A 23,901-nucleotide genomic window follows, 5' to 3' on the forward strand; every position below is an offset into this window, starting at 1 on the left:
TAAAATGAATGATAGAAAAAAGACGTGTACGTAAAGATTTTAATTTACCTGAAGATATTTTTATTTTCTTGTAAGAGAGGCCCGCCCCTGACGGTCCAGGCATACCATCATCCAAAGGGTCCTCCTGCTTTCTCTTAAGTGCACCACCAACGTTTGAAAGATTTTCGGAATCTTCAAAACATATGTTGGCAACTAAAACAGGATTTCGTTTAATTTTACTGATCATGCAAAATTTGTAAGTATAAAAAACTTTGAAAAAATACAATACAATACATTACTTACCAAGTTTATCGTACGCCTTATACATTTCCTTCAACATCCCGCTGTTCCTAGAGTTAGACGGTAGACACTCTACCACCGCTAGGATGGCTATGGGACTGCAAATTAGATACAGAGGGTACAACGCAACCGCGTGCACCCCCGCCAGGTAAATGGTAAAAAGCTCCTGTAATACTCCTATTAATTCGTTAACGGAGTATGTAGGTAGCACGTTACTAAACCACTTGTCGGTGTACACCTTACGCGCATCTTCCGACACGATGGTCGCGTATCGCACACACGAACGGACAACCTCGAATAAAGCACTGACCATAGATGCTTCCATTTTTTTTTTTTTTACTTTTTTATCAACGCAAAAAAACTAAGAAAAATTTCTGTAGCTAACCAAAAAAACTAAAGCAACGCCACAGTAAAAACACACTGTTACAAAAATTGAAACAAGTTTAAATAAATGCAAGAAATACACTGTATTTAACTTTCAAGTAAATTGAGGAAGACCTCGAACGAATTGTAACTCGGAAAGTTATTGTAACGTATCAGCAAGATGTGATTCGGCTAAGAGTGTCGGATAAGGACTGATTTTCTTTTACGTTTTCTTCTCTTCCTTAGCTACTTCTATACTTTCCCCCCTTTGGTGGAAATTTTAGCGAGATTATGATAAAAGTAAAAGGTACACACAGTCAGATAGGTCCATCACTCAAGTCATAGCCTGGGAAACTCTACAGGTATGACGTCAAATATTACTACCGGGGGGACAATCGCGCACTTTCACCGCTGTTTCTTATGGTTCTTCATGTTTTGAAAAAGATTAAAATTATTGCAGCTGAGGGTCAATAAATATGTTGCAACTGAGGGACAATTGCATATTTTCCACCGTCGTCACTTCCTCTCTTTTATATTTTGAAAAAGAGTGAGGAAAAACCCTACATTTGTTCGCGAATACTTCTCAAATGACTAAAAGAAAGACAAAATATAGGTTTGAGCTCGCGTTCAAGCATGTTTTAGCAGGTTTTTCCGTAGCAGTGTACGTGATGAACATAAATGGTGTACTATCTATAGGACATTCTTATGAATCATGTATCGACAAAAAATTTGAGAGGGAGAGTGCAGCAGAAATAAAAATTTTTAGCATTAAAGTATCACTTTTCTATTAAACTGTCAGTCATCTTCACGGTATCGATAACGACGGTTGCATAGGTAACGTTCACCCTGTTCGCAAACGTGTATTTCTTAAAATTTTTAAGTGAAGTAAAACAACACGAGTGATTCGAATTTTACTGCGTTACATCGATCTGTAAAATGGATCTATTCAAACAGAAACAAAAATATTTTTTAACGCGTGATAGTGACAATCCAGGATCCGGTTTCATAAATTTTGATGAAAATACAAGAGACAGTCAAAGCGCTATCATATCAACTGCAAAGGTATTACTGCATTCGTATCCACTCAACAAGATGGCTACGAAAAAAATCATCGTTGGGCTTCACTATAAAACACATCGTCAGTGTTTCGAGCCCTTGTTGCAGTTTTCAAAATGTCAGTTTACAGGAGGTGTAATTATAAATACATATATATGGAGCGAACTTAAAGATCATTTTGCTTTTATAAATGATTACTTTACTGATAAAAACACCCGTCAGATGGATCGCATACAAATAGGGAATATCGAGTTGGTATTCACATCATCTTACGGAAAGAAATCAGTTATTTTTGATAAAAATGAATTCAGTGACGGAGAAGATGCTGATAGGAAAAAAAAAAAAACGTGCGATTCAACTATTGTTATGCAGCACTGTACATTTTTAGGACTCGCTCAATCTGTCATATGTGTGGATGAAAGACTTCGCCAAATCGAAAGTGTAGCAACGTTAGTTACTAAGTATAAGGAATTTATAGTGAACGAGTTAATTGTTTTATTGGAAAGTATGACTGAAACGAATAAAACCACTGTATCAAATTTGGAAAAGCTGATAAAGGAACACTTCTCATATTTACGAAAAAATGTCAAAGGAAATCTTTATTCTACGATCGATAATTTCTTTTTAGAAAATAATTTCGACATGGTATTTTTAGAGTTAACAACGTATTGTCTAGAGATTTTTTTAAATGACATAAATATTAAATTAAATAGGAATAATAATGTTGTATCATTGTAATATAATATATGTATGAAATATATTTTTTAATTTATTTAAAAAACCCCACCCACCACCCGCTCCTTAAACTAACCCTTACGAAGAGCGGTCAAGAATTAGAACAAATTTTTGAATTTTGCAATTTTCAAATTCTGTCACGCTTAACAATCGGCACAGTTGTAACTTGGACGCCTTAATTTTTCTTTCTCCAAAAAAAAAATAAAAAAAAATAAAATAAAATAAAAAAAATAAATAAAAAAAAAAAATGAATTAAAAAAAAAATGAATAAAAAAAAAAAATAAATAAAAAAAAAAAAAAAAAAAAATATAAAAAAAAAAAAAAAAAAAAAACAAAAATATAAAAAAAAAAGTTACCGACCAGGCAGCGTCGCTAATAATATTCAAATTACGTGGGGCCACCGCGCGCCCTCTTCCGCGCATACTGGCTACCCACGCAGGATCACGTGGCCTGCCAAAATAGGACCCCGGCCACGCCCCCGCTCTCGCCACCAGCCGTATGACATATATCTATGAGAGTGTCTGGAAAAATGGTACCCTTACTACTGACGAGTGTCGAGGTAATACCTGAATTTCATCAATCAAACTTTAACTGAGGAGTCGCTTTTAAAAAAATACAAGATATGAGGACAATAACCGAATTTTGGTCCATAGTGTCTCACATAGACACTAAACATCTTCAAGAAGCTCATTATGACCTCACCAACATATAAACCAATCTTAACACTACCCTTCTGGAAAGAAACATCCACAATGACACCTTGTCTTACTCAATAGTAGAATTAGCAGTCAAAATTCAAGAACTAGGCAACCACAATTCTATATATATAGTCCATAGATTATTAAAATCGTACAAAGTTAAATGCACCTATTACATAGATAATGATATAAACCAAAACGAGAAAGCAGCTACGGAGCGACTAAAAAACTTACAGGCAACCTTACTGAATTTAAAAGGAGTGCCATCAGCACACCAACTAAGGTACAAGCGCAAGCAAACATCTTGTAACTAACCTATCACATCTTTGTCATCTTGAAAAATCTCATAGAAAAAATTACCAACTCAATGCAGCAAAATAAGTTTATATTTTCAGTATGACTAATTAGTAGTTAGTAAGTAAGTAAGATACAGTGTGTAAGTTACTTTATAAATACCATTTCTCAATAAGAAATTCCGATTCCAGTCGAAGCAATAACTACTCAATCTTTATATAAATACAGTCAACTTTTTTCAGATATTCGATAGCGAAATCATGATACAATTAATACTTTCGCCCGTACAAATGACGACTTTCAAACTATACAAATGCATATCATGGCCAGTATTTCAAAAAACAAATAGCCGCAATAAAACGATCACAGCTCGCATCATACCCACAGTGGATTATTCAGCGCTAAAATACACAGTCACCGTGAATCTTATTTTATTAAACAGTCAGAACTAAGTAAATGTCTTTTCATCGATATGTACTTAAGCCAATCGTTATCACGTGACATAAAACTGAACTCTTGTGAAATAGAAATATTCCTTAATCCTAAAAATATTTATCTCAGATCGATAATCGCACGATCAGATGTAATATACAAGTAATCATCGCTAGGCCATCTTACATCATTATAACGTACAACCCCTCTCAGTGGCTCTATTCGACAGAAAATTAACACATCATCGTCCTCTGCGGAGAAAATAAATATCACCCGCTATCAAATGGATATGGGATCATAAAAGCAGACTTTGGATGCACCATAAAAGACGTAGAAGAACGCTTTGACTCCGGAACCAATAGATACGTAAACAGTAATATAATCATCCCGCCTCTCACTCTCACGATACACAAACCTGAAAAAATTTTAAACTATACTTGTACGTATATGCCGCAACAAATGTATTTTACAGTTAATTCAAAGATTCGGACCAATATCATCCTAGCCGCGACAATACTCATGATAAGCACAACGTTAGCCATATCAATTCTCATTATATGTTACGTAGTATTCACTAAAAGAGTTTTCGAGAAGTTAATAACACAGCATTAGGTATACATCTATCGGTAACATCGAACGCTGCGACTTTAAAGGGCCGGTATGAACTCCAGAAAATAATGCGAACCCAGTAGCCATCAAAGGGACAGAGCAAATTTACGACGTCCCGAGCTTTCCTTCCATAAGAGTTGCTCACAGCGGGTGTAATCCGCAATCGCCGCCAGCAGTTACATATGTAAGACGTGTGACAACGTTGTGTGGTTAGGGGCGCTACTGTGGATTCACTGGTGATGTGATCCGCAATCCCGCCAGCAGTAAAGCAGACAACGTCGGTCTACTTGCTCTTTTTCGTGACATTGTTGCTGTGATCCCGCGCAATCCCGCTAGTAGTTAAGCTATTATTTCCATTTTTCTTTTTGGCACTTGAAACTATTTTTTTTGGTCTGCGTGTTTGTTTACGTCTAGCACAATATGCTTTGTTTACAATCAGAAAATGTCACGAAAAAGAGCAAGTAGACCGACGTTGTCTGCTTTACTGCTGGCGGGATTGCGGATCACATTACCAATAAATCGACAATAGCGCCCCCAACCACGCAACGTTGTCACGTCTTACATATTGTTGTGTCCGTGGAGAGAGGAAAGAATATCAGGCGCATAGAAAGAATAAACACTGTATAACTTAACAATACATATATTCTTTCATCACTGTATATAATAGGCAAGTATGCGGAGGTTAGAGACTGCTCGGTACGGCGGCCCGTTTCTATTTGTCTACGCGCGCTCGCACATCTCGACTTTACTCGCACGCAGCGCCACACATCACACATGCACACATACATACCTCTCCTGCACACACACAACACTTCCCCTCGAAGAAAAGTTCAACGCCACCCACCTTCATCTATGCTTAATGCATGACAAAGTTTTGAAAATGTTTGGGCAACACTTTTTCTCGCCTCGGTCTCGCGTTGGGCGTGTGCCATGTTTCCTCGGGTTTTTCATTCAATTCCATTCCCGGATTACGTACCTCATCTGATTTTATCGAACGTCTACCACGTCCTCGGCCTATACCCGTTCTACGCGGTACTGACACGATTTCTTGTACTGGTGATGGAAATACCTGTATTTGCTCATCTAAAGGTACATAATATTCACAAAATTCTGTTTCCTCAACTCTAAACGATTCCTTAATTTCCTGACTTACTTTACTTTTTTCCTGTGGTGCCGTTCGTAATTGATCTACGTGTCTTTTCCATTCTCTTCCATCAGTCAATCTAACCAGATAATGTAAATGTCCTATACGTTTCACAATTACTGCGTGTTTCCACTTCACTTTATTACAATAATTTCGCGCTATCACCGTCTCTCCCTCCGCAAATGTTTTACAATTTTTATTACATACATTAGAGCACGTGGCTTTATCATTACTTACAATCATTTCGTTTTTCTTTGGATGCAATAAGTCTAATACACAACGCGTCTTTCTTCCAAACACTAACTCCGCAGGTGACATTCCCGTACTCGCGTGAGGCATTCTCCGATACTGGGTTAAAATAGTTCGCAGTTCGGTCTTCACATTTGCTTTTTTATCTATCTTTTCCAACGCTCTTTAGAAAGTTTGCACATATCTCTCCGCCTGGCCGTTACTCGATGGCTTATATGGTGCTATAAATTTTTGTACAATACCGGCTTCTTTTGCGTACTTCCTAAACGTTTCCGATACAAAGGTACGCCCATTGTCTGATACAATGCACTGTGGAATTCCAAAACATGAAAAAATGTTCTTGCATACTTCAACGGTAGTGTCCGCCAACATATCCTTAACTACGTAAATCTCTGGCCATTTAGAAAAAGCATTTACCAAAATAAAAAAATAATGCCCCATGAACGGTCCCGCAAAATCAACATGCACCCGCTGGAAAGGATATGATGGTGGACTCCAAATATGCGTTTCAACAGTTTTCGGGTTATTCGCAACTAATTGACACTTTACACATGTTTTCGCCGCTCTCTCGATTTCTTGATCTATATTCGGCCACCACACATAACCACGAGCTAAGCCCTTCATTTTTACAATACCGAAATGACCCAAATGCAACTCTTTCATAATCTGCTGACGTAACCCTTTTGGCACTACAATTCTGTGTCCACGCACCAATACACCCATTTCTAAAGAGAACTCTCGCGGATCAATCTTCCAAGTATCGCTATTATTTAATTTATTCCCTCTTCTTAAAGCTAATACTACCTTGGATATATCGTTATCCTCCTCGTAACGTTTTTTTGTACAAGTCCTCACTGCCATAGGCATCACATAACTTATCATATGATGGCTCACCAATATAATGCAGCAGGTGTGCCACTTTATCTTTTTCCTCGGCTTTTAGGATAGTCAACGCACCCTCTAGTCTTTGTAACCACCGACTCCATGTCGAGTTCTCCTCGGAGAAAGGCGATATGCTCGTACACGACGCACTAGCCATTTTTCTTGTGACTCGAACACCACTATAAACGTACACTTACACACTTACGTAACAATCAAACACCCACTGTAATGTACCAAACACCTGTAAACTCTTCCACCGCCGTTTTCACTGTACTTCTCTGAACATTTTCCGTCTCTCTTTGCCGATAAACCCTCGACACTTAACCTTGACGCTACGTTTTCCCTCCCGGAAAAACGCCCCACGTCGCCGCTTCGTGCCTGGACACCCTTCCAGCACTGGAAATTACTCTTTTGGTCCTTTCTGCTCCATCCTCGTCGCCATTTGTTGTGTCCGTGGAGAGAGGAAAGGATATCAGGCGCATAGAAAGAATAAACACTGTATAACTTAACAATACATGTATTCTTTCATCACTGTATATAATAGGCAAGTATGCGGAGGTTAGAGACTGCTCGGTACGGCGGCCCGTTTCTATTTGTCTACGCGCGCTCGCACATCTCGACTTTACTCGCACGCAGCGCCACACATCACACATGCACACATACATACCTCTCCTGCACACACACAACACATATGTAACTGCTGGTGGCGATTGCGGATTACACCCAGCAATCCCAGCATAGGATCTCTACATAGTGATGGGAAACGAGTCACAGTCATAGAAGCAGGCACAGGAAAGGGGGTACACTATTAAAACGTTCGCAAAGATAATATAATGACTCTATGACGATAACATCAACACCTCCCACTGTGATGGCTACCTGAGATTTCGAAGTTCACAAAAAAATCCCAAGAAAACGAGAGTGGCCGAAAGGCACACCTAATACTCTTGTCGTCTAATAAAATTTTCCAGAAGCCAATCCATTCGCCCCAAATTTCTCTGAAGTCAAAACCATCTTTTTGCAGATCCAATTAATGTAAAGAAAGCCAAGTTTGCCACGCCCGTTTCTTTTGCACAACATGCAAATAAGAGAATCCCAAACGGTATTTAAACGTGAGCACAAAAAATTTTTCTTATTATTTTTTTGAGTCTCTCAGACTTGTAATACCTATAGTCTTTAACTCCGTTCTATGTTATCCGTAAAGATGGCTCCAATTACGATCCTGACCGAAGGTACGCTGACGTCTGAAATCTCTGTAACAGTCATGCTAACAATGTTATAGCATTTTGGATTTTTGCACGAATGGCTGCGTCAAGCTATGAGCTACGAGCAAAGAAGAAAGATTAAGGCCAAGACAGTGAACAGGAAGAAGAATTCGACACCTGCAAGGACCAACACCAAAAAGACACCCACAGATAAATATCGGGGCCAGGAGCTTCGATGGCGAGGTGACTCGATCGCAAACAAAAAAAAACTGCCGATAGAGGCAATTAAAAAGAACATCTATTTCGTAGTGAACGAGCTCCTGTGGGAACAGGAGTCTTTCAGGGAGATAGTCCGGGACACCAGGCGAAGCCTGGCTCTAAACAAGGCAATGGAACGAGGGCTTAACAGCCAGTTCATGCATCGGGAGATAAACGCGTTATCGGGTAACCTCCAAAACGATGCCTACGAGCTCCTTTGCCGACAACAAGTGGCCGCCGACAATCATAAAATAACCCACGGTGGACTCCTTGAAATGACAAATCTTGGAGGAAAGGCTAGCCTAGCCAACTCACCTAATTTTGGCAATTGCCAAGATTGTGGAACCGGATTGTCAGTCTGGCGATCGTGTAAGCAGTGCTACCACCACCACCACCACATCAACTATAAGCTATAAGTTTGAAGATATTTAAACAAGGTGCATCTTTGAATACACCAAAAAAGACCACGTAAGGTAACTGCGGCGAACCAACAATACTGTTGGAGCTGCGGAGGACCCCCAGAACTAAGTGCAATCATCAACGATCCACCCAAATTAGAAGATCTAGATGAATCATTTATATGTATACCCTCCTTTCTCTATTACAGGAAACAAATTAAAATGTAGTTATATGTGTGTGTGTGTGTGTGTGTGTGTGTGTGTGTGTGTGTGTGTGTGTGTGTGTGTATGAAAAAAAAATAATAAAAGTAAATAAAAAAGTAAGATAAAAAATGCACACAATATATATATATTTATATATACATATATTTCAAGTTAAGCGCACTAGGATAATAATAATTTATGCATAATAATAAATGTAGCCCATTTTTCCATCACTAAAACCTTCCCCCCTTCGTAATAATATGTAGACCACTTTCAAATCCCACCATCCACACATCGACACCTAACTTATTCTTTTTAAGGTAGGACCTCTGCCTAAATCTGGGGTACAAGACTTATGTAATTAAATAGATGAAGACCCGCTGAATTCAATGGTACCTTCAGTTATGCCCGATGACGGACAAAATCTCGAGATATTAAAGCTCAAAGTTCGAATGTTTTATACAGGTGCATACAAAAAAACGAGAAAAAAGTGACGTAATCACATATTACGAATAAAAAACAAAAATCTGAGTAAAGTAAGTATATGAAACTTGTAGAAAAAATCCTCTTCTTTCGGATCGTGTTGAGCACAATATGGGTTGACGGCCAATTTCTCGAGATATTAAACAAAAACGAAGGTAAATACTGGTTTTGTGATTACGAGAGGAAGTCGGGGAAGCCGCCATATTGGTATATGTTAGCGCGCGGTTTTTCAAAAGCGAGTAGTAACGAAAATGCTTGTAGTGTCAATTTTTTTTTTGTTTTTTGTGCGCTAAACATAAAATATCGGTTGATGAATAATAAATATGAATGAATATTAGTACAAAATTGATAATTAATAATGAATATCAGTAATGAATTAATAATAATTTATTGAATAAAATTTTTTTTGTACAATCTCATGGACACAGCTTTTAATCACATTAATGTTTGTTGAATTATAATGAATGATTAAATGTTACATACTAGTAATTACATTTTTTATTGTATTATTTATAATATTAACAACATCAAGGGAAGACGTTACTCGTACTTTACGATTAATGCTCGTTGATAGTAAAATTTTGATTCCATATGTATATCCTTATTATAGGCATCGATGAGAATTTGACGTAACGAGTGCCTGGATAGATTGTTTGCAGAATCTTTTTGATGCTCATTCATTATTTCAAAAATACTTTACCGACAAAAATAACGAACAGTAAATTTAAAATTACTACTAAAAAATAACTACTCTGTCACATTAGGAGACGTACGTGTTTATGCAATGATGTGGGTACACACGTCGTCTGCATTATCGACACTGCTAATTAGCTAATTCGTTAACGAAGTCAAACTCGAACTCGCGCAGTAATTTGACCTGTACGGTACTCGGAGGTCCTACCTTAATCCACTTAACATAGCATCAGTGGACCTGTGGACTATAATACTAATACTGAGCGCTAGATATTTGTTGTGAAGATACGCAAAAACCATCGCTAAAAAAGTACGAAAGTCAGGACGACTTTCTCAAATAGAGGGGGTGACTCATTATCACTTGTCGTATACCAACCCATACGCAGCCACCATCACATACATCCAAGCAGGAAATCGACCATTGCGCAAAAGCTGGAAGGGGGATAAATCTCATTTGGAGCAGCTCTCTACATCTACGGCGTGAGGCAAATACGTGCATTGGACAATTTTTACAAACGGTACTCGGATAGCTTTATCGAAGATATGGTAATAAATGTATTACTATGGAAAATTTCGAATTCATTTCCAAAATCACCATTAAACACCAAGCAACGCGAGCATGAAGAAAATGACACACGAAGGAGTGCACAGCGATGTTCTCTAAGACGGCTGACGCTGCTCTCCGTTCCTGGTTTATAAGAGCACTCGGGAGCCTAACAACCGCTTTGGCATTACTAGGGGGATCTGGAAAATTATACCATCTGCAACCAGCTGAACCTGCCTTAGGTCAAACTTGTAAAAATTTATACGCCCGTTGGCCGCACAGGTCACATCCGCCATAGAGATCTAAAGTTACAATTTATCAAGCTACTATGAGCGCTGTGTCCTGAGTCCGGGACGAACTTTTTCCGTTACGACCATCAGCTGCCCCAACTCTTAATTAGTCGTTCCAGATCAAACCGTTCGCTGACAAGCAACGCGAGCAGTCAAGGTAACCCTTAGAAACCTAAACAGCAGCCTTCAGCATCGTGAAGTAAGAAAGTTCATAGAACACCCTGAATGGGATCGAGCCGAAAGCCGAAACCCGTGAACGAGAGTAAGCTGCGATCAGTACTGCTGGTACAACATACGCCGGTCTTTTAAAGCGGTTTCCCTTCGGAGGAAGGGGTTACAAACGTTATGTAACTCCTCAGCGATTCAAACTTTGACAAATCTCACCTGAGATCTCATCTGATTTCTCATGTGATTTCTCACCTGAGATCTCATGCCAAATTCTCATCTGAGATCTCAGGTGAGATTTTGGAAAGAAAAATAAATAAAAAAATTCTGTGCAACAATTATAATTTATACATCAATAGAATGATTACCTAAAATATCAACAGTTATAGGAAAAAAAAAAATTCGGCTTATATGGGACACGAACTCGAGCCCCCGATTTTCAGGCAAGCATCTTACCGCTTGGCCAGAGTGAATGAGATACCAGTCCGACAATTTACGTCTATATGAAGTGTAAGTACCATGTGTTATTGTTTTTCTTATTCTTAACTGAATCATACAATTATTAATAGATATTATTTAATCTTCAAAAAACTTTTCAAAGCTTATTATACTCCGTGAAAAATTACAGATAAAGTCATCACTGGAAATTTGTTGATGCAATTCATGTTTAGTGAGTCAAATGTAATTGTTTTCCGAAAACGCAAAAAAAGAGTGAAAACCTATAGTTTGGTATAAACAATGGTACCTAACTTATTACACATGTATTGTATCATAAAATTTACAGTAATTACTCTATATGAAATTCTTTAAGGAGTATAATAAGTTTGAAAAGTTGGAATAACATAAATAGCTTTAAGGGGGCTCCTACGACTTCTGCTGAGGTCAAAGACAAACAAAAAACAAAGTTTTGTTTTTCAATAAACAAATGTGTCTGAAAATCATTATAATATTTTTAATTACGTATGAAGTGAGAAAAATGATATTTATGTGTGCAGTTTAACTTTGTACGAAAAATTAATTATTGTTTTGACCAGTCTAGTGTATACGAGGGTACACCACCAGACCAGACCACCTGTGTTGGTGTTGTATAGTGATGTAATATATAGGTATATGGTATATATATGTCGTGAACAAGTACGTCTGCTACCCACGTGACCTCCTGACCTTCCGGACACCATTCATTTATTTCCATCACAAATATCTCGCTAAAATGGTCCTTTATCCACAATTTTTAATACAGCATATTACAGAGGAAGACTTCATCTACAAAACGTATATATTCAGTCTGCTGGGACTTTTAATTTAGGTTTATTATGAACGAGAACAAATTGTTTTTCACGCTGCCCCATAGGAACACGTGCTAATAGTTACAACTTTGAGCTCGGATTTCTCAAAATTTTGACCCATTCGAAATATAATTCAGACCACCATTAAATTCAGTAGACTTTTATTTACAAGAAATAATATATCTCTGTTTGGGGACTTTCGCTAAGGAGCCCTCTTAAGGATTTCCAACTTTTATAAGTGTTTTTTTAAAATAAAATAATATACACGCAAGCAATTTGGATTTTTTTAAAATAATTTATTCACAACACATCAAGTCCCCCTGTTTTTTATCGTCGTTTTTCTTTATTATTACATTTAAATAAACATTTATAATTATTATTGAAAACTTCTGCCCTAATTGAATATAAAGCTTCCTTAAGAGTAACTTTAAGAGAGAAAATATTTTTTGTGTAGAAAATAATGTTCCTGAATATTATCTAGTTGGTTAACTATCGGAATTAAGATTGGGAAAAATTATATCTATTAATAATTGTATGATTCAGTTGTGAATAAGAAAAACAATAATACATGGTATTTACACTTTATATAGACGTTAATTGTTGGACTGGCATCTCATCCTCTCTGGCCAAGCGGTAAGATTCTTCCCTGTTAAACTGGGGGCTCGAGTTCGTAAGCCATGTAAGCCGAATTTTTTTTTTTTTTTCCTATTACTGTTGATATTTTAGGTAATCATTCTATTGATGTATAAATTATAATAGTTGCACAAAATTTTTTTATTCATTTTTCTTTCCAAAATCTCACCTGAGATCTCAGATGAGAATTTGGCATGAGATCTCAGGTGAGAAATTATATGAGATATTAGATGAGATCTCACGAGAGGTTTATTTTCAGGAGGGATAGTTTAAAATACATTCATAGCTTTCAAATGATACCTAACAGAAGTTAAAATTTTAAAAGCTGTTTAAAATATATGATGTTCTTTTGATAACAGCTACTAAAAGTGGCCAGTAACTAGTACTTTTACCTTAACTGTACAAACGAGTCCAAAATTTTTTTGTTGTTCTACTAATTCATTCAATTTTTTTAGTATTCAAAGCATGAACAGATTTTTCCAACCGACTTTAAAATATTCATGACTGCAAAAGTTGATAATTAACATGTAACACATTATTCCAAATACATATGTAATTTTATACGTTGAAATAAAGAGAATGTTTAAATATTAGTTGTCTACTTTATGCAAAGCAGTAGTCCAATTATTATTTAATAAAAAAAAAAATTTCAGGTAGTTCTGGTAAGTACTCAACGTGCTTTTTTACTTAATATTTTAATGCGATACAAATACAATTTTATTTAAGTAGAAGAACAAAGGGCCCAGTGGGTCATTGGTGATTGATTGCTTGCGTTTAAATAATTTTTAAAACGCCTCAGTACTTAGAGAGAGGCCGAGTGGGTCATTGGTGATTAATTGCTTGCGTTTAAATAATTTTTAAAGCGCCCCAGTACTTAAAGAGAGGCCCAGTGGGTCATTGGTGATTGATTATTTTTTCTATTATGAAATAAAGCGTCCAGTAAGAGCCCTGGGTTGCGTGGTGATTGGTGCTTGCAGTAATAATTTATGTATTTTATTAATGGATAAAGCGATCGGTAAGCGCCCCAGGTTGTGTGGTGATTGGCGCTTGCGGTATTTTTTAATGAATTTGAAACCATTGGTGATTGATTGCTTGTGTTTAAATAATTTTGGAAAGGCCCTAGTGGTGATAAAGGGTTACTGGGTTATTGGGTTAACGTTCTTAGATTTTTGTGGAATTGGGCATATAGCGTAGTTTTGGAGATTTGAAGTAGCCGCTACTGCCAACGCTGTAGCCGAAGCCGCTGCGAAGTGCGCATGCTCGGGTCCTGAAATCCCGAATGCACAGCGATGGGATATAGTTCCAGCCAGACTTTGGAATTCTCTAGGACCCAACCTCTCTGACGTGGGAAATCACTAGATCAAAAAAAAAATAGTACCGAAGGTAACGCGCGAGATTCAAATAAGGTCCAATAACACGAGCATCCATCACCTGATAACCCAGTATGCTTACTGGCCACTCTGTTTAATAAATAATTATTAATAAACAACACAAGCGCCTATCACCTCATGACCCAGGGCGCTTACTGGCCGCTCTGTTAAATAAATAATTATTAATAACACAAGTGCCTATCACCTAATAACCCGGGGCGCTTACTGGCCACTCTTTTGAATAAATAATTATTAGTAAATAACACAAGCGCCTATCACCTAATAAAATTATGTTATCGCATGTTGTTATCGCACGTAAAACTGTAAAAATAAGTATTTTTTTCTAACTGTCAATTATTTGTTAAAAAATCTGTATGTCATATATTACAACAACAGATGCTATGTAGATACTATAATATTTTTTTCAAATCGAAAAAACCGATAGAAATTAAACAATTGCAAAAAACACTAAATTGTTAATAACTATAGTTAAAAACATCGTATCGTAAAAATTTTTTTTGTAAATTTGTGTAAAAATATACACTATTAGATGGAACTAGTTCTACTTCTCCACAATAAAAAATTATCGAGTAATGTTAATTTGTTAATATTGCAAAATTAAATTTTGTAAAAAATCGGGGTAAAAATTGAAAAAAAAAAAAAATTTTTTTTTACAATACTTAAGTCCTTTGTATTCTGAATAAAATCCATTTTAAAGTTTCAAACTAGCTCAATTTTAACGATCAGGACAATCAAATGAATTTCTTAATTAATTATAGTTTATTTACGTTATTTTTTATAATACAAGAATAGCCTTGAGCATGGTTCAAGATCTCTATAATAGCTATCGAATACCAAATTTTGAAGCATTTTCATCAAACATTATAAAAGTTATGGATGTTTCAAAATGACAATTTATAACGACGATTTTTGCACTTTTTTGCAATAAAACTTCGCGAAAAAAAGTCTTCCAATGATCTAACCTACACAGATCGGTAGATAATTAAATAACGAACAAAATATCTTTAGCTATTTTTGCAATCCGACAGCCACAAAAAAAGTTATATGAGAAAAACTAAGAAAAAAAATGGTAAATTATTACTAATTGTTTAATAACAATTGAAGCCCCGTGGTTTGGTTGGAAAAAACTATTTTTCCATGTTTACAGACCATAATACGAAGCGATCTGCAAAGTTTGGACGCTATCTCCGATTTGTTCCTTATTGATTGCTTCAGCCACCGGACTATATCTATATATATGTCTCACGTCGAGGTGGATGGGGGGATAGGTTTTCGTTTTAACTTTAGCCACTTCATTTCACTGTACTGGCACTTCGGCGCGCTGTAGTAGTCACATCTTCCTCAAATATGGCGTCGCAATGAAAGGCGCAGAATGGCATGAAAATGAGACCTCGGAACGCTACACCTTGTATTTTTACATTATGGTGATCATGGTCAGCGTTGGGTATGGTGGATTCAATATCGGAACTTTTTCCCTAGAAAGTATATATAGCTATACAATCTAGGGAGAATGTTCCGTTGAGCAGACAGCACAGCAGTGAAGGGGCATTGCCAAAGACACGCGGAAATTAAAAATTGTAATATTAATAATTAACACAAGCGCCTATTACCCGATGACCCGGGGTGCTTACTGGTCGCTTTATTAAACGAAATATATTATTAATTAATAGCACAACGGTCATCAGGTGATAGGTGCTTGTGCTGTTAATCAATATTTTATTATTTAATAGAGAGGCCAGTAAGCGCCCTGGGTCATCGGGTGACAGGCGCTTGTGCTGTAAATTAATAATATATATCGTTTAATAAAGCGACCAGTAAGCGCCTCGGGTCATCAGGTGATAGATGCTTGTGTTAATAATTAATACTTTATTATTTAATAGAGAGGCCAGTTAGCGCCCCGGGTCATTGGGTGATAGGCGCTTGTGTTAATAATTAATACTTTATTATTTAATAGAGAGGCCAGTTAGCACCCCGGGTCATTGGGTGATAGTCACTTGTGTTATAATATTACAATTTTTAATTTTCGTGAGTCTTTTTTAATGCCCCTTCACTACTGTGCTGTCTGCTCGACGGAACATTCTCCCTAGATCGTATAGCTATATATATGATCTAGGAAAGAAGTTCCGATATTGAATCCGCCTAACCCAACGCTGATTATGGTCCAGGCCCTGATGGCATTGATGGGGGTAATCCGCAATCACCGACAGCAGTTACATACGCAAGACGTGACAACGTTGCGTGGTTGGGGGCGCTACTGTCGAGTTACTGGTGATGTGATGCGCAATCCCTCTAGCAGTAAAGCAGACAACGTCGGTCTATACTTTCTCTTTTTCGTGACATTTTTGCTGTAATCCCGCGCAATCCCGCTAGCAGTAAAGCTGTTATTTTCATTTTTATTTTTGGCACTTAAAACTATTTTTTTTGGTCTGCGTGTTTTTTTACATCTAGCACAATATGCTTTGCTTACAATTAGAAGATGTCACGAAAAAGAGCAAGTAAACGTTGTCTGCTTTACTGCTGGCGGGATTGCGGATCACATCACCAGTAAATCGACAGTAGCGCCCCCAACCACGCAACGTTGTCACGTCTTACACATGCAACTGCTGGCGGCGATTGCGGATTACACCCGATTTAAGACGTGCCTGGCGCCTGGCCAGGCTCTGAGCCCTGGTCTTAGCCTTCGGATAGTTCGGATCGCATTCTTGTCGGAAAGGCCCTTGCCAAGCTATATCCTCAAGAGATCGATGTATCGATACCCATCGATGTGGGTCCGGGTCATAATTGCACAGCACCAGAGAGTAGTCCCTATCTATTAAGTTTTTATTGTGTTCAAAGCCAACTTCTCGTCACTGTGTTAAGTAGTAGGGATTGTTCTGTTTACTGGGTGTGGTCAATGAGTGTTTCTGCGGAAATCAATTCATTTGTTTACAACTAATAATAATTAATAACAAAGTTAGTAATACAATCATATTATTAACAACAGTAAATAAGTATAGAAAAATAGTTATGCTAGGTATTTAAGTCTACGTGCTTCGTTTTTTCATCTCTGTATCATTCATCCTTCATTATTACTAATTGCTTACTTTCAAGTTAACTTCTTAAGTTAATAACATTTAAAGTCTTATTTCTGAATTGTTCTACGTACTAAAAATAATTCTAAGTTTAAGAAACATATTAGTGCATCCTCGTGATAAGTGCTATGTGTAAAATGTAAGTGATCTAACTTTGAGGCTCACTTTCATCATTATTAGTGCATAAAAAAACTGTAGAAAGATCTGAGAATGAGACGTTAAGTGTCATGTATTATTAGAATAGTATTCAAGACAAAATCTTGTGCGATTGATAAATTGTTAGATCAGCATTTGAGACTCACTGTGAATGAACAGTTTAACTAAACACATTCATTAAAAGTAAAAAATACGATCAGACCCTTACTGTGTAAAGTTATCAATTATCTATGGCATGATGGTTACAGGATTACAAATGTTGCAAGACTTGTAAGTATGTGTGTTACATATTTGTATTTTACGATTTTTTGTCACAATTTGGAGAATATATATTATTTTGCCTTTTGATTTATAGTATACCGTAAATAAAAGTATTGTGTATATGTACCACATTGTTAGTAAAATTACAATGTCTAAAATTGTCCAAATACCAACCAAAGATTAATAGATACCAACCATTGCAATTATACTACATTGGAAGTAGGTCTTTTTATTTCCACCGCCCGGCATAGTAAATTCACTATGATAAGTTTAGTAAATTTACTACTTGTATTGTTCAGTTTTTAAAATCTCGTAGTAATATTGCTATGTTGACTGTAAAGTTTATGTAGGAATTTATATTTACTAAATGATTATTTACTTACAACTTCAATACAGAAAATAAACATGTATAAATTGTTTCTTTATAATCATTTAAAACTTCATTAATAGAAATAGTAGTCATGTTAACACTATTTGTTGTTTGAGTTTTAAGTATCTTGCAAAAGTAAAACACTCCATCATGGCACATTACAGTTACTGTAGTAAATTTACTATTATCGTAAATATATCAAGTCCAGAGGAAGTCTTTTCATGTCCAACGCCTATCGCAGTATTTATACGATTGATAGTTTTTGCAGTGACGTATTGAAAACGTAATCGTACAGAGTCAGTGAATTCAGCTTTTATTAACATCTTTTTCATAAATCAAAGTAAAATTTAGCAAATGTATTTTTTGTGGAATATCATTTAAATGCCCTTTTAAGTTATGAAACTTATTGAAGGGGTGGTGTGTCCCAAATCCTGTGAAAACATGTAAATTTTGAGCGGGTATACAAATTTTTAATAAGTTTTTTTAAGTTCAAGTCCTAGATATGTAGTGTGTGTAAAATAGTGCTATTTAAAAAAATTAATGTTATTATAAGAATTTAATAATACTTCTTAGTTATTTTTTTCGTTTGCAAGATTGGTTGCTACAACTAGTGACTGCAAAGATTTTTATTTGTTATAATTTTTTTTTATTTGATTTATGTTATGATGCAATAAAAATAATTGGTTAATAAACTATGATTAGAATAACTATTACTTTTTTTTTTATAAATTTTAAAACTCAAGTATTAAGTAGTATTAATTAACAATAAAAGTTACTTCCATTTACTTTTTTTCTCCATGTTATCTCAAACGACCTTTATTATGGGGAAAAAAAACTAAGTATAAAAATACTAATTTAGTTAAGTTAATGATGTTTAAATAATGTTCTATAATCGCTTAAATCCCAAGCAGCTTATTTCCAGTAACTTTATGCGCTCCCTTCACTGTAGTTTAGTTTACTCACTTAATCAATAAAATCCCTTACCACTGATCCTCATTAGAAAACTTGCATCAGGATTCCGTCAACTAATACTTTATATCGCTAGCGTAATGTCAATTGAACATGTATGAGTTATAAAATCACCACTAAATAGTGCGTAGATCAAGAAATTAAATATTTTCCAAGCATTTTACTCAAGCTCTCATTCAAATCGATATCACGTGACAGTGACGTAAGAACTTCTGAATTTTCAAGGTTTACTCGACTTGTGATTAATGACGTCAGGTTCTGCTTTGAGACGTCATTGTTCTTCATTGGAATACGCTTCATTCGAAGCAGACAGCAGACTGTTTTTGTTTACTGAGAGAGTTGTTGACACTTGGCGTATTAGTACTAAAGTTACCTTGAATTTTACTGTAACGATGGATCATCAGAAAATCAAAAAATTCTTTCAAAATACTTGTGCATGCATACATACATCAAAGTGATCCTCACAACAGTGACTAATTTCTCTCAATTTATTTTCTTGATTACTTACAGCATCGCACCAAATTTTTTTTTTTTAACAGGTTGGTTGAGACGAATAAAAAAATCTGTGATTGATTCTTCGCTGCAGTATTTGTACGTCTTGGAACAAAACAGTACTTGTACCGGTCAGAATTATAATTAACTTCTTTTTCGTTCATTTTCCAATTATTTGTTAGCTGACAGTTGTACGTATAACCTTATTTATACCTTGTATCAAATCATCCTGATAAACAAGCAGACGACACAGCTAGTGTCTGCTTTCTATAGTAGTTTATTCGATTTCAAAGATCATCGTTACGCAACGAAAGAACCTACATAATTCAGAAGTTCCTACGTCATGATCACGTGACATCGATTTAAATTAAGTAAGGAAGTTTAATAAATTGTTGTATGTATTTCAAGGCCTTAAAAAAAAAAAAAAAATTGTCTGGCAAGTTTACTCGGGGCATTTTCAGCTATCGAAAAAAAAATTAAATCGGAGAACATGCAAGTTCTCTATTGTTCAATGCGCTTGATACCTGTTCTTTTGTGTAATTTCTATGTATACTAAATTCAAAACCACTAATTATCAATGACGCAATGCACTTGCTGGTCTATGCTTTTGTTTATTGCCTAAAAATCCCAAGCAGGGGTCTGATCGCAATACTTCGATACAGCCCGATACCGTTCGATATAGATCTCTGATTGGTCGGGTTATTTTGAAAAACTAGAGGACAGTAGAGGATCACTTGGACGAACCAATTAGGGTGCAAGTTTCTCGATGTATCGGGCTGTATCGAAGGGTCGTGATCAGACCCCAGCTACTCCCAAATTACCCAATGCGATCACATACCTTGATTTATTCTTAATTAAAACATAAAAACTCGACATGTTAATTTCTGGAGTCTTGACGTATTTGCATGCCAACATCTGAAAGCTTTTCTTTATTTATTAAGAAAAAGTAAAACATTCAAATTATTACAACTTATGCTGAATTAAAATTTAATCAACAAAAAGATACACAAGTAAAAGTTAAGTTACGGTAAATACTATAAATATATTTAATTTTTCAGTTTACTAGATCATGTCGTATCTTAGCTCAGTGTGATAGCAACATCGTTTTTAACCCAAAGATTATCAAGTCTCGATGTCACTTTTTGTTTTTTTTAAACTTCATTCGGTGTTTATTTATTTTTTCATAAATTAATTCCTACAGAAACGCGTTCGTGCGTAAAAATCTTACTCCAGTAATCCAATGCGTACGGCCTGCACATTTTTTAATATACTTACTGAGCGTGCGGTGGCTCAGTCGGCTAGGTCGTGGGTCGGCACGCGGGAGACCGTGGTTCGATTTGTGAATTTTTACATGTGCTTTTTCACCACGCAATGCTCCTCGAGGAAAGATATAGAACAACCTTCTCGCAGCAAAATTGCCTAATTTTCCCTACTTCCCTCTCAGTAAGGAGAGGCCTTTCATCCCTAAGTGCATTTATAGGAGCTGAACGTAAAGCACTATAGTATAAATATATATATATATATATATATATATATATACTTACTAATCTATATATACATACACATACTTACTAATCTAAATTTAAAGCAATTTATTGCTAGCTCCCCGTTCGCTCCATCGCCTGCACTTTTGTCTATTGAATAAACAAACAAAATTTTAGCAGCTAATACACTGTAATCTGATGCGCTCGCTCGTTTACACGTTTTTTATTAAGTAAATTAACAACATGTCATGCATATAGTAACCAGTAATCCAAAGCAAACGCTTGTGTGCACTTTTGTTTATTTACTAAATATGTAATATTTTAGAAGCGTATTGTAATCCCGAATAATCCGGATTTTATTTATCTGCTAAGTATTTTAAATTTCGAGAGCCTCATTTAAGTATTTTTAAGAGCTTGTTTGTATGCACTGTTATTTATTTACAAAGTACATTTTAAAACTCAAGAGCCTAATCCAAAGTAACCCAAAGCACTCGGTTGAGTGTGATTTTGTGTATTTATTAAGTATTTTAAATTTGAAAAGCTTAATACCGTAACTTGAAGCGCTCACATTTATTTATTTTCTATTTGTTTTTCATTTTAAGAGCTTTATCCTCTGTAATTTGAAGCACTTGCTTGTGTGCCCTTTCAATTCAATACTAAGTATTTCACAACTCAACAACGTATTTTAGTGTCAAGTAATCGGAAACGCTCACTTGGTCACACCTTAAGTATCTACTAAGTATTATACATTTTGAGAGTTTCATCATCCCAAGTATTTTAACGAGAAATTTACTGTTAAAGCGAAGCTCCTTGTGTAGGACGAAAGTAGAGAAAAGCATTAAACTTTTTCTTGCCCCTTTCTTTCCTGTTCACTCCCCCCCCCCCACCACCGCATGCTCTCTCGATAGGGAGTAGTATATATAGTACAGCTAATTATAATGCATGTAGTGGCGGACGTACGATCTCCCTCTTTCTTTTTCTCTTTCTGTTACCTATACATAATGTGAAGGGGCAGTTGGTATTATGTATACTGTATTTATTCAACGAGAACAGAGTGACGTGGTGGGGTATAGTGAACTGATGATCTGATTGACACGTGGAGGTCCCGTATTTTAAATCTGGGACGATGTACCAAAATTTCTTCCTTAAGATGACTAATATTATCGTTTCTTAATCATTAGTAGATGATAATATGTGATTTATATGGAACATAAAAAAAATTATTATAAATCGAGTGACGTTAGTGAACGGGCGCCATAATTTGAAAGTGAAATTAGACTTAACAAACTCTAAAATCAAACAGATCAAGTAGAAGTTTTAAAAATAAAATATTCAAAAACATATGTAACTAAGTGACAAAACGGTACAAAAATTTGAACAGTTGAAAAATTTACGCTTTGCAAGTATAATAAGTTCTAATGGTCGTGAGAGTTTCATAATACGAGAAGTTTGTCGATGTAAATGCCTTGTGCAAAGAGACAGAGATAATTGTTGTAGCTATTTATATATCACCTAATACTTCTGTTAGAAAAATAATTGAATTTATTTACGAACAACTATCAATATATACATACGAGGGTTCTACAACACTTATGCAGGTAAGCAGAGATTTTAATGTTAACTTTTTTCCGAAGCCATTATTCGCTGTGTGAGTAAAGACAGCCAGCGCTCGAGTTGGCAATTCTTTGCAACGCTAGTTGAATAGCGGAAGACTTCCGCAATGTCAAGTCTCGAAAAAATATTCATTACAGTTTATGTAATTTCTGTACGGTTGAGCAAGCACTATTAAAAGATGATGTGAATAATCAGCTTGACTACAAAAAATGTGTGAAGTGATTTTAGTGCGTGCATAACTCATACGCCTATAACAAAGTCGAGCAGACTAACCTTTTTCTGTTGTTTGGACTGTCAGATATATCAAATTTGACGTCACGTTTTCTTCTGGTAGCCGTATCGAGCTATTTTTCTCGAAATCGTTACAGGCGTGTGAGTTACGCATGCACTAAAATCACTTCACACATTTTTTTACGTCCAGCTGATTGTTCACATTATCTTTTAATAGTACTTGCTCAACCGTACAGAAATTACATTAACTGTAATGAATATTTTATCGAGACTTAAATTTGTGGAAGTTGTCCGCTATCCAGCCAGCCTTGTAAAAAATCGCTGACTCGAGCGCTGGCTGTCTTTACACTCACAACGAAAACCATTAATTATATGATTGAAAGAAAAGATAAACTTAAATATGATTATTAATCTACTGTAATCGACCACTAAATGTGAAAGTATCATCGATGCTATCTTTGCTCGTTATTTAGATGAAGTCAAATCATTGATTTATATTTCATACTTTTCGTACCACAAGCCCATAGTTACTGCTGTTAAAAGCCAAAATGATTTTTTGGTGTCAATGACAGGATATGACGAGGAGCTGCCGACTTCAAACATCCCGTAAACTCTCCCGAAATACTCTTTTGAATTCTCTTTGCTGCTCCTAAGTTCTCTCAACGCTCTTATTAGCTCAGCATATAAAATAAAAATATAGAGCATATAAGAAAACTTGAGGAGTTGTCGGGAGCTTTTACAAGACAGACAAAGAAAACTTGGGAGAACATAAGAGAACTAGAGAGAACCTGAGAGTATTTATGAAATTAAGCGCAATTATCGAGTAAATAGGTTGAGTGGTGGAGGTAAACAAAAACTATAGTTGCTCTTGCTTTACCATTCCTGCGCTCCCACATTCTCCCATACTATCCCTTGTTCTCTTGAGTTCTCTTTACTTATTTGAAGTCTTCTCTCTCGTTCTC

At 35.9% G+C, this 23,901-nt stretch overlaps 1 protein-coding gene across 3 annotated transcripts in view; it reads left to right on the plus strand.

Annotated features, from left to right (window-relative positions):
- Nucleotides 1-17,107: 17,107 nt before the first annotated feature.
- The window catches only part of Gbeta13F (guanine nucleotide-binding protein subunit beta-1), a 358,024-nt gene continuing 351,230 nt past the window's right edge, over nucleotides 17,108-23,901 (plus strand). Inside the window, exon 1 of one of the 3 annotated variants that reach the window (XM_089592292.1) lies at nucleotides 17,108-17,788. The gene's annotated coding sequence lies outside the window, so the exon portion shown is untranslated. Of the gene's footprint in view, nucleotides 17,793-23,901 lie in introns of all 3 variants that reach the window. The other 2 variants (XM_089592290.1, XM_014353804.2) reach the window with 2 other exon arrangements.

The sequence above is a fragment of the Copidosoma floridanum genome, unplaced genomic scaffold (genome assembly GCF_036245765.1).
Source record: "Copidosoma floridanum isolate Cflo_tuat_1 unplaced genomic scaffold, Cflo_Japanese_pri ptg000015l, whole genome shotgun sequence".
NCBI lineage: Eukaryota > Metazoa > Arthropoda > Insecta > Hymenoptera > Encyrtidae > Copidosoma > Copidosoma floridanum.